This window comes from Lithobates pipiens, unplaced genomic scaffold (assembly GCF_037356315.1).
Source record: "Lithobates pipiens isolate NorthernLeopardFrog02 unplaced genomic scaffold, aLitPip1_a1.2 Scaffold_8, whole genome shotgun sequence".
NCBI lineage: Eukaryota > Metazoa > Chordata > Amphibia > Anura > Ranidae > Lithobates > Lithobates pipiens.
The window spans coordinates 648,232,310-648,248,689 of NW_027507903.1; positions in this window are offsets into that span (position 1 = coordinate 648,232,310).

Below are 16,380 nucleotides of genomic sequence, written 5' to 3' on the forward strand. Positions count from 1 at the left end.
GAGTACCCGTGTATTGTCTGGTTGATTACCAGTGTATTGTCTTGTTGAGTACACGTGTATTGTCTGGTTGAGTACCCGTGTATTATCTTGTTGAGTACACATGTGTTGTCTTGTTGCGTACCCGTGTATTGTCTGGTTGAGTACCCGTGTATTATCTTGTTGAGTACACGTGTATTGTACTGTTGAGTACCCGTGTATTGTCTTGTTGAGTACCCGTGTATTGTCTGGTTGAGTACCCATGTATTGTCTTGTTGAGTACACGTGTATTGTCTTGTTGAGTACCCGTGTATTGTCTGGTTGAGTACCCATGTATTGTCTTGTTGAGTACCCGGGGTATTGTCTTGTTGGGTACCCGTGTATTGTCTTGTTGAGTACCTGTGTATTGTCTTGTTGAGTATTAGTGTCAGGAAGCTAGTTGTTAGGTCATTTGGACAGGGTATCATCCCCCATATTCTTTCTATTTTACTCTCTGGCCAGACTGTGAGTGCACGCGGGTCTGCGAGTATCTGTGTATTGTCTTGTTGAGTACCTGTATATTGTCTTGAATACCTGCGTATTGTCTTGTTGAGTACCAGTGTATTGTCTTGTTGAGTACCAGTGTATTGTATTGTTGAGTACCCGTGTATTGTCTTGTTGAGTACCCGTGTATTGTCTTGTTGAGTATTAGTGTATTGTCTGGTTGAATACCCGTGTATTGTCTTGTTGAGTACCCGTGTATTGTCTGGTTGAGTACCCGTTTATTGTCTTGTTGAGTACCCGTGTATTGCCTTGTTGAGTATTAGTGTCAGGAAGCTAGTTGTTAGGTAATTTGGACACGGTATAATCCCCCATATTCTTTCTATTTTACTCTCTAATTGGCCAGACTGCGAGTGCACGTGTATTGTCTTGTTGAGTACCTGTATATTGTGTTGAGTACCTGTATATTGTCTTGAGTACCAGTGTATTATCTTGTTGAGTACCAGTGTATTGTCTTGTTGAGTACCCATGTATTGTCTGGTTGATTACCAGTGTATTGTCTGGTTGAGTACCCGCGTATTGTCTGGTTGATTACCAGTGTATTGTCTTGTTGAGTACACGTGTATTGTCTGGTTGAGTACCCGTGCATTATCTTGTTGAGTACACGTGTGTTGTCTTGTTGCGTACCCGTGTATTGTCTGGTTGAGTACCCGTGTATTATCTTGTTGAGTACACATGTATTGTCTTGTTGAGTACCCGTGTATTGTCTGGTTGAGTACCCATGTATTGTCTTGTTGAGTACACGTGTATTGTCTTGTTGAGTACCTGTGTATTGTCTGGTTGAGTACCCATGTATTGTCTTGTTGAGTACCCGGGGTATTGTCTTGTTGGGTACCCGTGTATTGTCTTGTTGAGTACCCGTGTGTTGTCTGGTTGAGTATTAGTGTATTGTCTGGTTGAAAACTGCTGTGCAAATTGTAAGCACATTGTTTCTTAGGACAGAGAGGCCAATCTGTAACAAAGACCTGAAGTGCCGAACTGTATTCTGTCTACCGGGCGCTTGGGTTCGGCATATCACGGATCTGGTGGACAGAATACTGGGAGCGGCTGAGGAAGACTCAGTTGTCATGGTGCATGTTGGCACCAACGACAAAGGCAGAGGCAGATGGAGTGTCCTAAAGAACAATTTTAGGGACTTGACCACACCAGAAAGGCAGATGGAGTTTAGGGAAGTAAACAAGTGGCTGAGGAGCTGGTGTAGTAAGGAGGGGTTTGGGTTCCTAGAGAACTGGACCCACTTCTCAGTCGGTCACCAGTACTATAGAAGGGATGGACTGCACCTAAATGAGGAGGGTGCAGATCAGCTGAGAGTAAAGATGGCCAAAAAGTTAGAGGGATTTTTAAACTAGGTGACAGGGAGGAGGGCCCAGAGGTAGAGATAGTCAGCATAGAACATATTCCAGAGGGTAGTATTGGGGGCATTAGTGGTAGGTTGACTAAAGCACATAAACCCAAGGTAAGTATAGTAACAAGTCTTAGTTGCAATCTCGGAACACCCAATAAGAGGATAATATGCGACTGGTCTGAACTACGTGGCATGTTCACCAATGCCAGGAGCCGGGCGGACAGCATGGGTGAACTAGAGATACTGTTGTGAGTGGAGGATTTGGATTTTGTGTGAATTTCAAAGAACTGGTTCAACAGCTCTCCTGATTGGCTGGCAACCATTCAAGGGTATATCTTTTATTGCAGGGATAGAGAAGGTAAAAAAGGGGGAGGGGTATACCTACATATCAAGAATAATGTACAAGTGAATGTGAGAGATGACATCACTAATGCCTCATACACACGAGCGGACTGTATGGCATACTTAGTTCGTCATACAAAATCGACGGACAGTCCTTCGTACTTTCCACTGAATGGACTTGACCACACACGGATGCACAAACAGTCCGTCGAAAGCTTGCGCGATGACGTGTACAGCACGTACGACGGGACTAGAAATAGGAAGTCCAAGACACAGCAAAGCACCCTTCCGCCGTGTAAATCCTTTCTGGGCATGCGCCATTCTTAGTCCGTCGAACTAGCATACTGACGACCGTACTGTCCGCTGAAACCAAAGTACGACGGACAGAATTTCGAAAAAACCGAAATACTTAGTACGCCGGACTGCACGCTGAAAAAGTCAGCTGAAGCCCACACACGAGCGGATTGTCCGCTGAAATGTGTTTCGACGGACTAAGTACGCCATACAGTCCGCCCGTGTGTACGCGGCATAAGGGAGCTAGGAAGGAGGTGGAATCCTTATAGGTAGAGGTTTAAAGGGATGAAACTGAGGGGGAAATAATACTAGGAATATTCTATAGGCCCCTAACCTGAGGGAGGACGGGGAGACAGATCTCCTATCACAATTTGGATTAGCAGCAAGGATGGGAAGTGTTATCATAATGGAGGATTTTAACTATCCAGACATAGACTGGGCGGAGAGAACCACCCATTCATCCACCCATTCATCTATTAAGTTCCTAAATGTCTTGCAGGACAAATTTATGGGTCAGATGGTAGACACACCAACTAGAAATAAATTGTTACTGGACTTACTGATTACCAACCATACAGATCTGATTACAGATGTGGAAATATGGGACAATTTAGTAAACGGCGATCATGGGTCTATTGGCTTCAGTATAAATCACACAAATAGGAAACATAAGGGGAATACAAAGACACAAAAATTTCAAAAGAGCCAACTTCCCTAAACTACAAACCTTGCCAGAAGGTATAAATTGGGATAAAATCTTAGGAACAAAGAACACGGAGGAGAGATGGGTTTGCTTTAAGAGAATATTAAATAAGGGCATTAGCCAATGCATCCCATTGGGTAATACGTTTAAAAGAGTGAACAAAAGACTTGGATGGCTTAACTACAATGTAAAATTGCATATAAAAGAAAAGGACAAGGCCTTCAAAAAATACAAGGTTGAGGGATCATCATTAGCATTCAGACAAGAAATGTAAGGGTGCAATAAGGACGGCTAAGATAGAACATGAAAAACACATAGTGGAGGAGAGCAAAAAAAAATCCCAATAAATTCTTTAAGTATGTAAACAGTATAAAAGGGAGGACAGACCATATTGGCCCCATAAAGAATGAGAAAGGATATCTGGTTACAAAGGATGGGGAGATGGCGAAGGTATTGAAGTTATTCTTCTTCTCAGAGGGAATCGGGGGGGCTTCAGTAACCAAAACTGCAGTGTTTATCCTCATGACACATCACAGGAAGCACCTCCATGGTTAACAGAGGACAGAATTAAAATTAGACTTGAGAAACGTAACATTAATAAATCACCAGGACCAGATGGCTTGCACCCGAGGGTACTTAGGGAACTCAGTCAAGTAATTGCCAGACCATTGTTCCTAATTTTCACTGACAGTCTACTAACTGGAAAGGTACCAGCTGATTGGAGAAAAGCCAATGTAGCACCAATGTTTAAAAAGGGCTCAAAATACATCCCTGGGAATTACAGACCAGTTAGCCTAACATCAATAGTATGCAAGCTCTTGGAGGGGATGATAAGGGACTATATGCAAGATTTTAGTAATGAGAACGGTATCATTAGCAGTAATCATCGTGGATTCATGAAGAATCATTCTTGCCAAACCAACCCACTAACCTTCTATGAGGAGGTGAGTTTCCATCTAGATAAAGAAAGGCCCCTAGACGTGGTGTATCTGGATTTTGCAAAAGCATTTGACACAGTTCCCCATAAACGTTTACTGTACAAAATAAGGTCCATTGGCATGGACCATAGGGTGAGTACATGGATTGAAAACTGGCTACAAGGGCGAGTTCATAGGGTCATGATAAACCCCCTTCATCAGAGCCAGGGTAGGGAATGACTAACAGACACCCTCAATGCACATATATGCACAACCAGCAGCGATGTCTCCACCCCCCCCCCCCCCAGGTAATTAGGAGATGGGGTCAAGGTCATATAACAAATGCATATAGTTTATATATAAAGATCCACTATACTGTATTCCCATAAGTATTGGGACGCTTGCCTTTACATGCACATGAACTTTAATGGCATCCCAGTCTTAGTCCGTAGGGTTCAATATTGAGTTGGCCCACCCTTTGCAGCTATAACAGCTTCAACTCTTCAGGGAAGGCTGCCCACAAGGTTTAGGAGGGTGTCTATGTGTAGCAAGGTCCCAGGCCTCCCTCAGTCCAATGAGAACCTCCAGGGCCAGAGACAGCCAACATCCTTCTGTATATGGCGGGTTGTAAGGCACAGTGGGAAGGCTGTCCACAAGGTTTAGGAGTGTGTCTATGGGCATATTTGACCATTTGCCTCCATCAAATTATTCCCCCGCATCTATTAACTTTTGTAGCACCGCCACCCCTTCCCTTTAGAATGTAAGCTCTATGAGCAGGGCCCTCCTGTCCCTTCTGTATTGAACTGTACTGTAATTGTGCTGTCCCCCCTCTACATTGTAAAGTGATGCATAAACTGTTGGTGCTATATAAATTTTGTATAATAATAATAATACTTCTTCCAGAAGAGCATTTCTGAGGTCAGGCACTGATGGAGGACAGGAAAGCCTGGCTCGCAGTCTCCAAAATAATTCATCCTAAAGGTGTTTTATCGGGTTGAGGTCAGGACTCTGTGCAGGCCAGTCAAGTTCCTCCACCCCAAACTCGCTCATCCATGTCTTTATGGACCTTGCTTTGTGCACTGGTGCGCAGTCATGTTGGAACAGGAAGGGGCCATCCCCAAACTGTTCCCACAATGTTGGGAGCATGAAATTGTCCAAAATATCTTGGTATGGTGACGCCTAAAGAGTTCCTTTCACTGGAACTAAGGGGCCAATCCCAACCCCAGAAAAACAACACCCACACTACAAGCAAGCTCCATGAAGATATGGATGAATGAGTTTGGGGTGGAGGAACTTGACTGGCCTGTACAGAGTCCCGACCTCAACCCAATAGAACACCTTTGGGATGAATTAGAGCGGAGACTGTGAGCCAGGTCTCCTCATCCAACATCAGTGCCTGACCTCACAAATGCACTTTTGGAGGAATGGTAAAACATTCCCATAGACACACACCTAAACCTTGTGGACGGCCTTCCCAGAAGAGTTGAAGCTGTTATAGCTGCAAATGGTGGGCCAACTCAATATTGAACCCTACGGACTAAGCCCTTGTACACACGGACAACCAAATCCGTCGGATTTTGTCCGTCTGATTTTGTCCGTCGGATCTTGTCCGAAACTGTTGCATACACACGGTCGGACAAAGTTGTCGAAAAATCCGATCTTTCAGAATGTGATGATGTAATTTCGTTATGATGGGACTACATTCAGGCTGGTAGCCAATAGCTTTGATGTAGGAATTTGATCTGAGCATGCGTGGCACTTTGTCCGATCGGACTTCTCTACACACGATCGGAGTATGTCCTATCGGACCAGTTTGTCGGAAAATATTTCCAGCAACTTCGAAAATTTGGTCCGACGGATATTCCGACGGAACAGTCCGATGCATACCACACACAGTCGGATTATCCGACAACACGGTCCGATAGGACACATTCCGACGGATTCTCCGACCATGTGTACAAGGGTTTAGACTGGGATGCCATTAAAGTTCATGTGTGTGTAAAGGCAGGTGTCCCAATACTTTTGGTATGATAGTGTATAATATACTATATATATATATATTTTGATAATAAATAAAATATTTTAAAATATCTGTAAATATTGTTTAACAAGCAATAAAATATAAAACAATGTGACGGAGGGTAGAAATATAGTGTGGAGCTGCCCAGACCATGAAATGGAGGAAGGGGGCTGTTTTCACTAGTTCTTCTGATTTGGAGGGGGGTTTCCTTTTCTTACCCCGGTGTGCTGTGACATAGAACACATAACAAGGGTTACATTCTTCTCAAGCTTCTACAAACACAGAACACAACTTGAAGTCATAAATTTTTTAAATACTAAGCACTTCAGCTCCGGAAGGTTCACCCCCCTTCATGACTAGGCCATTTTTTTGCGATACGGCACTGCGTTACTTTAGTGGACAATTGCGCGGTCGTGCAACACTGTACTCAAACAAAATTGATGCCCCCCCCCCCCCACAAATAGAGCTTTCTTTTGGTGGTATTTAATCACCTCTGTGGGTTTTTATGTTTTGCGCTATAAACAAAACAATATGTTCTACTTTCTGCTATAAAACATTCCTAATATATATATATATATATATATATATATTTTAATCGAATTTCTTCATCAGTTTAGGCCAATATATATTCTGCTGCATGGCAATAAAAATCCGAATAAGGCCCCTTTCACACGGACGTTCAAGTCCGCCTCAGTTTTTCAGGCGGACCTGAACGGATGCTCCGTAGAGGTCTATGGAGCGTCGGATGTCAGCATTGACGTGTCCGCTGACATCCAACCCGCTCCGATCCGAAAAAGTGTGACGGAGGAAAAAGCTATTTTTCCATCCGTCATCGGATTGAATGATGACGGACACTGCATTCCGTCGTCACCCGATCTCCCATAGGGGAGAGTGGCACTGTGACAGGTCCGTCCCTGCGCATTGTGCAGACAGACCTGTCATCTTCCTGCTCAGCGCAGATCGCTCCGGCGATCCCTGCTGAGCAAGCGGATATCCACGGGGTGGATCAGCACTGATCCGCCCCTTGTGAAAGGACCCTAAGTGTATATTGATTGGTTTGCTCAAAAGTTATCGCGCCTAGAACCTATGGGATAGATTTATGGACTTTTTATTTATGTTTTACTAGTAATGGAGGTGATCATCGTGTTTTTAATGGGACTACGACATTACGGCGGACAAATCAGACACCTAACTGATACTTTTGACACTTTTTTGGGGGACCAGTGACACCAATACAATGATCAGTGCGAAAAAAAAAATTGCACTTTCGCTGTACTAATGACACCGGCAGGGAAGGGTTTAACATCCGGGGCAATCGAAGGGTTAAATGTGTTCCCTGGGAGTGCTTTCTTAAGACTCGTACACGCGATCTGATTTCCTTGCCCTTTGTATGCAAGACAAAATCCAGGCATGTGCCTTCGGACAGAAGTCTGAGGTTTTTGTCTGTGGAAAATCCAATCGTATATATGAGGCTTTACTGTGTGTGGGGGTGGTTTAACTGTAGAAAGACAGAGATCCGTGTTCCTGCTTAGCAGAAACACAGGCTCTCTGTCTTCCTTACTAGCAGAACAGCGATCTGCCTTGCTTACATAGGCAGACCAACGTTTTGCCTCTCTCGCAACGATCGCTGGGTTTCCAGTGGATATCGGGTCCACCGGACCCGCTAATTGGCTCCCGCTGTGTCCAATCACAGTGGGAGCAGGGCTCCGGTGGCGTGTGCATGTGCCCCAGAGCCGAAAAAAAGAAATCATGTACAGGTATGTGATTTTGCGCTTAAGGGCTGCCCTGCCGCAGTATATGTACGTGGAGTGGTCCTTAAGCGGTTAAATTGCTGTCCCTGCCCATGTTTGCATGAGCCGGTCAGGAATGGTCTTACAAGGGGAAACAATCCATTAAAAATGTAAATAATGAAAATATTTTAAAAAGTTATGACAAAAATATGTTCATATGGGTCCAACCTGGCCGGGAACTTTGTGATAAATCTGTAGGTGTGGTGAAAAATTATTTGTAAGTGATCTGATCTATTAGGTTATGTAGTATTTTACTCCCCTGCCTCATCACAGCTCACCATTTTAGCCACCTCTTTGAAAGGGCCCAAAATAATACAATCATCCTAGAAGATTAGCCACCGTGTGAGCAAGGTGCAGCGTGGAGTTGCGGGCAGTGAACACACAAAGTCCATGTTAGGCAATGAAGGTATATTGTAGAAAGACTCAACACAACGTATTCAGGTCCGACGGGTAGGCACACTCGTCTGGAACCTCTTGCTAAATGTAACAGAGGGATGAAGACCTGAGAATGCTGACAACAACTGCAACAAGGAGTGGAATATGGCCTGGCCCAGTCTACACCCAAAAGGAAGGCTTCCTGAAGAGTGATAGATGTAGTCCTTGCGCTACTCCTCTGAAGACTTTCCCTACCTCCTAAGTACTGTCCCTGCCAGATTGGGAACCTGTCCCTTCACTAGCCACTCACTTGAAGCATGTCAAACCCAGGAGCTAGAGTCTTATGCCGCGGATCGGAATTCTCGTCGGAAAAAGTTCTGATGGTTTTCCCGATGGAATTCCGACGGAATTCGGCTCAAGCTGTCTTGCCTACACACGGTCACATCAAATTCCGATCGTTTATAGCGCGGTGACGTACAACACGTACGATGTGACTAGAAAAGGGAAGTTCAATAGCCAGTAGCCAATAGCTTATGTCTCATAGTTGAATCTGAACATGCGTGATTTTTGGCATGTCGGAATTGCATACACACTATCGGAATTACCGATAGAAAGTTTTTCCTCGGGAAAATTGAGAACATGCTATCAATTTTTGGCTGGCGGAAATTCGGACAGCTAAATTCCGATGGAGCATATACACGGTCACATTTTCCGATGAAAAGCTCTCATCTGTCTTTTTCTGGCCGGAATTCCGATCGTGTGTACGCGGCATTAAACAGAATCTGCCTGACCCGAGATGGTCGCTAAAGTCACATGGAATGCCAGCGTCCAATTGGACAGCTTTCCCCTTTGTGACTGCAGGAAGTTATAGAGGAAACAAGTTGCCTCCTTCATTGCCGCTTCGGGTGAGCGCCACCTTCAGTGGGGAGTGAAGACTGCACCTGCCTACAACCGACTCAACACCAGCTCCCCAGAGCCATAATCACATAGCAGGAGGGGAAGGTGGAGGAAGGAAAGGTAAAGAAGGAAGAGGAGGAGGACAAAGAGGCGGAGGAAAAAGAGGAGAAGGAATAGAGGAAGAAGAGATCATATTAGCAATGCTCAACATATACAACCTCCATTTGGCAGCACCTCTCCTTTAAGGATTGCCTGACATTTATTTTTTTCATTATTGTTCTGGTTTGAGGAAGAGCCGGAGCTCTATGGTCATAAGATTCTATTCTTACTTTTTTGCTGCTGCTTGCCTATCCTCCTGCATCATGGGGGGACATGAAAGGTGACCTCCTCCTGAAGTGAAGAGGGTGACTTCCTTCTGACTTGGAGTTGACCTCTTTTTATATTAGTTCTGACCTGTTTCTGACCTGCATTTGGCCTCCTGCTAACCTACATCAAACTTCTTCAAAAATCCTTTTACAATGCTATTGATTTGTATGGAAAGGTAACCATTCCCGATGCAAGCAAAATATCAGTTGCACAGGCCTTAAAGATAGACAACTTTCTTTGCTGCTCTACCTTTTGATAAAGTAACAATGGTGGATTTCACAAGCCTCACAAAGTTGCTTCATTAATTTATTAAGAATCTAGCCCACAGACAAACCACTGCTGTTATGTAATGCAACGCAGCAATGGTATTTTATGTCATATCTGTTCCTGTTCAAATGTAAATTACTACATCACCTTCCCCAGAAAACTCTACCATAGACAAAGGTTAGCTGATCTTGAGAGTTGAGAGCTGAGACAACCAGACAATTCATAATTTCATAGTTAGTAAGGTTGAATAAAGACACCAGTCCATCCAGTTCAACCTAAGCAAGTGTCTACAATTGTCCCTATCCCTGTACATTGCACACTCACATCGGTCCCTACCCTCAAAGAGCCCACAATCCAAGGTCCCCATTCATATACTAGGGCCAATTTTGGACAGAAGCCAATTAACCTACCTGCATGTCTTTGGATTGTGGGAGGAAACCAGAGTACCTGGAGGAAACCCACGTAGGCACAGGGAGAACATGCAAACTCCAGGCAGGTAGTGGCATGGTTGGGATTCGCACCAGTGACCCCTCTTACTGCTAGGTGAGAGTGCTAACCACTACACCACTGTGCCGCCCTGAATTGTCTGTACAATTGTCTGTATCCCCATCTCTGTGATGACTTCTCAAGGCTGGCACACCTGCTGTGCCCATTATGAGGCGTTCCCACCATATTTATGCTGAGTTCTTGGCTCTGTATACCTGCCGTGTCCATTATGAGATGTTCCCACCATCCCTGTGCTGAGTTCCTGGGTCTGGACACCTGCTCTGCCCATTATGAGGGGTTCCCACCATATTTATGCTGAGTTCTTGCCTCTGTAAACCCGCCGTGTCCATTATGAGATGTTCCCACCATCCCTGTGCTGAGTTCCTGGGTCTGGACACCTGCTCTGCCCATTATGAGGGGTTCCCACCATATTTATGCTGAGTTCTTGTCTCTGTATACCTGCCATGTCCATTATGAGGTGTTCCCACCATCCCTGTGCTGAGTTCCTAGGTCTGTACATAAGCTGTGTTCATTATTAATGGGTTCCCACCATCCCTGTGCTGAGTTCCTGGGTCTGTACGTAAGCTGTGTTCATTATTAATGGGTTCCCACCATCCCTGTGCTGAGTTCCTGGGTCTGTACGTAAGCTGTGTTCATTATTAATGGGTTCCCACCATCCCTGTGCTGAGTTCCTGGGTCTGTACGTAAGCTGTGTTCATTATTAATGGGTTCCCACCATCCCTGTGCTGAGTTCCTAGGTCTGTACGTAAGCTGTGTTCGTTATTAATGGGTTCCCACCATCCCTGTGCTGAGTTCCTGGGTCTGTACGTAAGCTGTGTTCGTTATTAATGGGTTCCCACCATCCCTGTGCTGAGTTCCTAGGTCTGTACGTAAGCTGTGTTCGTTATTAATGGGTTCCCACCATCCCTGTGCTGAGTTCCTGGGTCTGTACGTAAGCTGTGTTCATTATTAATGGGTTCCCACCATCCCTGTGCTGAGTTCCTGGGTCTGTACGTAAGCTGTGTTCATTATTAATGGGTTCCCACCATCCCTGTGCTGAGTTCCTAGGTCTGTACGTAAGCTGTGTTCATTATTAATGGGTTCCCACCATCCCTGTGCTGAGTTTCTGGGTCTGTACGTAAGCTGTGTTCATTATTAATGGGTTCCCGGGGGTGTGGCTTGGCGCTGTTACGAGATGGCCGCTTGATCCCTGAGCTCCCGTCCATGAGACCCGGCTACATGAGCACAGGCAAGTGACAGTACGCCCTTTACCATCAAATTGCGTCCCTCTTTGCCACACCATGTCAGCGGCTAGACCCCGATCACCTCCGGAGCCTGACGCCCACCCGAATAGGCAAATCCCGGAGATCTTCAGATCTCGGCCTACTGGCAGCGCCCGAGCCGCGGCCTCGAGTGAATCGCGATCGCACAGCAGAAGCTCGCTATGCACCAGGCCGGACACAGACACCCGGGAACAGCCAGCGATTAGCCTGGACGATCTGCGCAATGTTGCTGCAGACATTAAACACACCCTATCGGCTGCTATATCTGACCTGCGAGCTGACATCCATTCCATGACACTGAGGGTGGACGAGATAGAAGCTGTGCAGGCCCGCCATGATGCCTCCCTCTGTCAAGTACAACAACTCACTGAGTCCCATGCTATACATCTAAAGCCCCGTACACATGAGAGGACTTATGTCCGACAGACTTCCGAAGGAGTTCCGTCGGAGTTCTGCCGGAGTTCCGACGGAGTTCTGACGGACTTTTCGTCGGAGCGGACTTGGCCACACACAATCACACTAAACTCCGATGGATTCGAACGTGATGACGTACGACTGGATTCGAATAAGTAAGTTCATAGCCAGTAGCCAATAGCTGCCCTAGCGTCGGTTTTAGTCCGTCGGAATAGCATACACACGAGCGGATTTTTCGAAGGGACCGGGTCCGGCGGAGTTCCGTCGGGAAAATTTGAAGCATGTTCCATATTCTAAAGTCCTTCGGACTTTGGCGAGTCAAAAGTCCGTTGCAGCCCACACACGATCGAATAGTCTGACGGACTCAGTCCGTCGGACTTTGGATGTTGAAAAGTCCGCTCGTGTGTACGCGGCATAAGGGACATCAACAGACATATGGAAGACCTCGACAATCGAAGGAGACGACGGAACCTGAGAGTAAGAGGCATACCGGAATCCTTAGACCCTGGCCTCCTGTCCCAGAGAGTGATCAACATTTTCAACGATCTCCTCGACAGGCCCCCAGACACCCCGATAGTATTTGAGCGCATCCACAGAGCTCTGCGCCCCAGAGGCCGTGATACCGACCCCCCAAGGGATGTAGTTTGCTGCCTGGTTGACTTTCCTCTGAAGGAAGAAATTCTGCGTAAAGCTAGGGAAAGAAACCAGATTACCCATAGAGGGGTGACCATCAAGATATTCCAAGATCTATCTAACATAACCCTTCAGCGTAGGAGGGAACTCCGACCACTGCTGGAAGTTCTGAGAAATAGAGCCATTCCATACCGTTGGAAGTACCCCTTCTGCTTATCTGTCTCCCACCAAGGTCGCACGGAAAATCTAAGAGTTCCAGAGGACCTTGACCACTTCTGCACCGCGCTTGACCTACCTTCCGTAGACCTCCCTGATTGGTACAGTGACTTCAGATTGCCTACTCTCCGTAGAGCAACCTCCATGGAGGGAGCGGACGAAGCAGGTAACTATGCCATTGGGAGGCGCCGTAGGCTCGCACAACAGCCTCCTCCCCCACACTCCCCACAGAGAAATGCCACTCCACCAATAAATGGCAGCCCCACTGCTTCACCTGCCCACCGCAGGCCTCGCCGTAGTTGAAGAAGAACCTATCCTCACTTCAGTTTGATGAATGGCACCTGTTGTTACGAATGCTGGCTATAGTTATGCTACCAACCTGCTGGCACAATCCTCTTGACCCCTAAACCTGTGGGCATACATATGTGCCACTGATGACTTGCGATCGGCGACTGCACACCGAAGAATTTTACCCATCAGGAGATCCCCAGTTTGACTCTCAAAGACTCCCCATCCCACCTATCAATGTGATGATGGACCTTCACTGTTGCCAAGGACACGGCTGTGATGCCTCTTATCGGAAGCCCCAACATGTTCCATGGGGCCTTTGACAACCTTAACTACCTCCATCACTTGCTTGCCCCCCACAGTGCACCCCACACAGCTCGCCTCAGACGGCTGTGAACACAGAATTGTTATCCCGGCAGACGGTATATCCGCCAGACTTTCTGCTTCTGCCTCCCCTTTTCTCCCCCTCCCTTTTTTTCCCCCCCCCCTTTTTTGTTCTCTGATGTTTAGACTTGTCTGCAAAACCACGGACTGAATCGTGCTGAGCCGAGGCCTACCACTGAGTCGGGAGTGAGGTATATGGTAAGAATAGCTTCTAACCCCATTGGCCAGTTGCAGCCATAACGTCACTTTATATCCTTACTGGACACCCTATTATAGCAAGTATTGATGCATAGTGCTTATTCCATACTTTTCAAGGTAATAGAACAGTCTTTAAGGCTGCCTCCAAGGACGTGGGTAACTCTAGGAGATTTTTGTAATAGTCGAAAAGGTGCAGGGAGGGAACCACACACTGGATGTATACCACGAAGGGCGTCCCAACTTACACTGTAAGAAGGGAGAATAGACCAGATTTCGGTAGGTGGGAGGGGAGATCCAAGACCAATAGTGAGGGGTTCCCAAGCAGGAAACTGGGAGTAGCGAACATTAAAGATCTACATCACTAGTCTACAAAGAGCTCCCCATTTGGGACACACTGTACTCCTATGAGTTGGCCACCCCCTCACTCCCAGCTCCATATAGTGCATTAACCTGTAATGTGTTTTTACATATATGCTACATGTCTCACAGGTGTAGTTGGTATTGCATTTCCTCCTTTTTTTTCCCATTGTATGCCTCCAGCGTCTGTTTAACTTGATAAAGCATTTAGTTGTGCCATTCTGAACCTCTGTTTTTAGATTTGTTAACTGTCAGTTACTTACTTGAGAATATAACTGTTCTTTATTAACGTGCTTTTCTCTAGAACTCTCCCCTAAACATAGCTCTGTATGCCTAGCTTAATTCTCCCCTTTCCCTGCCATAGCATGACCAATCCCCCTCATGCAACCCTCCCGGGTGCCCGTCCATCGCCTTCTGCCTCCTTATTAGTCCCCAACCTTAATATTGACCGCGGGCCCTCAGGCCTCACTGATCAGATGCTGCTAGCTCTGCCACCCTTCCCCTCTCCCATATATGTCACGGCGTGGCTATGATATTACGAGCTCTCAACCCCCTACCAACTGCCACGTCTAACTGCCGATCTTACGCTCCCTCAGGTCTCACCATGACGGAGACCTCCCAAATCTCGTGTAACCTCATCCGCCACTCCCAAGCAACGGACGCTGGTAGTCAGAGTTGACTCGACCGGTGCCTCTCTCGGGAGCCCGAGGGGTTGACAGGTGCAACCCTTCCACCGGTCCCATCCTCCTCCCCTCCATTCCTCTCTCCAGGTACGCTCTCCCCCCGGTACCTCTTACATCTCCTCCCCCCCCTTTTTTTTTTTTTTCATTTTTCCGTATCTCTACCCTTTCCTGGGACCCCCCCTCTCGGTAGCACCCTAAGACACCCTTACTCCTGTCAAAATGCCACCGCTGTTCCAAAGCTCCACGAATTTATCCTTGAAGATTGTTTCTCTAAACGCCAAAGGCCTAAACACCCCAGAGAAACGTCACCAAACATTGGTACTAATGCAAAAACTGAAGGCAGATGTGGTCCTCCTTCAGGAAACCCATTTCAGCACTAAATCTACCCCCAAACTGTCTAACCACGCTTTCCCAGTAGAATTTCACGCAACATGTCCTACTTCTAAATACTTCTAAATACAAAGGGGTCTCCATACTTTAGAAATAAATTAGAGAAAAAAATCCCCTGCTCCCCTTTTTCCCTACTTTTGGATACAATATTTGGGTCTCCATACTTCTTTCCAAACATTTTGACCTCCAATTATCGGATACCCTAGCAGATGATAATGGGAGATTCCTCTTCCTCAAAGGAATGTACAAAAACAGAATGATAACATTCGCTAACATATACAGCCCCAACTCCTCTCAGGTACCCTTCTTCAGGAAGGTGGTGCACAAGCTAAACTCTTTTATGGAAGGGATGCTGATTCTTGGTGGCGATTTCAATGCCCCCTTGGATCCTTTACTGGATACCTCCTCTGGGTCCTCCAGTCTGACATTCCGGGCTCTCAAACAAATTAAGAAAAGCCTCCAAGAGCTATTGCTTCATGACACGTGGCGAACACTTCATCCCAAGGACAAGGACTTCACCTTCTTCTCCGCCCTCCATAATAGGTACTCCCGCATTGACTACCTTATGGTCTCCCAACAGAACCTACACAATCTGACCAAGGCCTCAGTTGAACCTATGACGATCTCTGATCACCACCCCATCATAGCCCTATTCACCTTCCCTGAAAAGCTTGACCGGGCCAACGTCTGGAGATTAGATGCGAGCATTCTAACGGATGAGTCCAGAGTAACAGAAATCCGAGACTGTCTTTCCCACTATTTCACAGAAAATGACACACCGGATGTCTCCCCCCTTACCCAATGGGAGGCACATAAATGCGTAATAAGAGGCAAGTTTATCTCCCTTACGGCCACGCTCAAGAAAGAAAGAGCCGCCACTCTGGCAGACCTATTCTCGAAACTCAGATCACTTGAAACACAACACAAGAAAACTTTAGCATTAGACACCCATGCTGAACTAACGAACACCCGTACCCAGATCCAAGATATACTAGGATACCAAACAAAAAGGAGATTCGCCCTTTCCCAGAAGCTCTTCTATGAGCACGGAAATAAGTCAGGCCACCTTTTAGCACAAGCACTGCGATCCAAAAGAGTTAAACGAACAATCCACCGTATACACTCCCCTGCAGGTTCAGTCCTTGAGACCAATGCAGCTATAGCCCGGGAATTTGAACGTTATTACACCTCCCCTTACAACCTCGGCTCCGCAAAC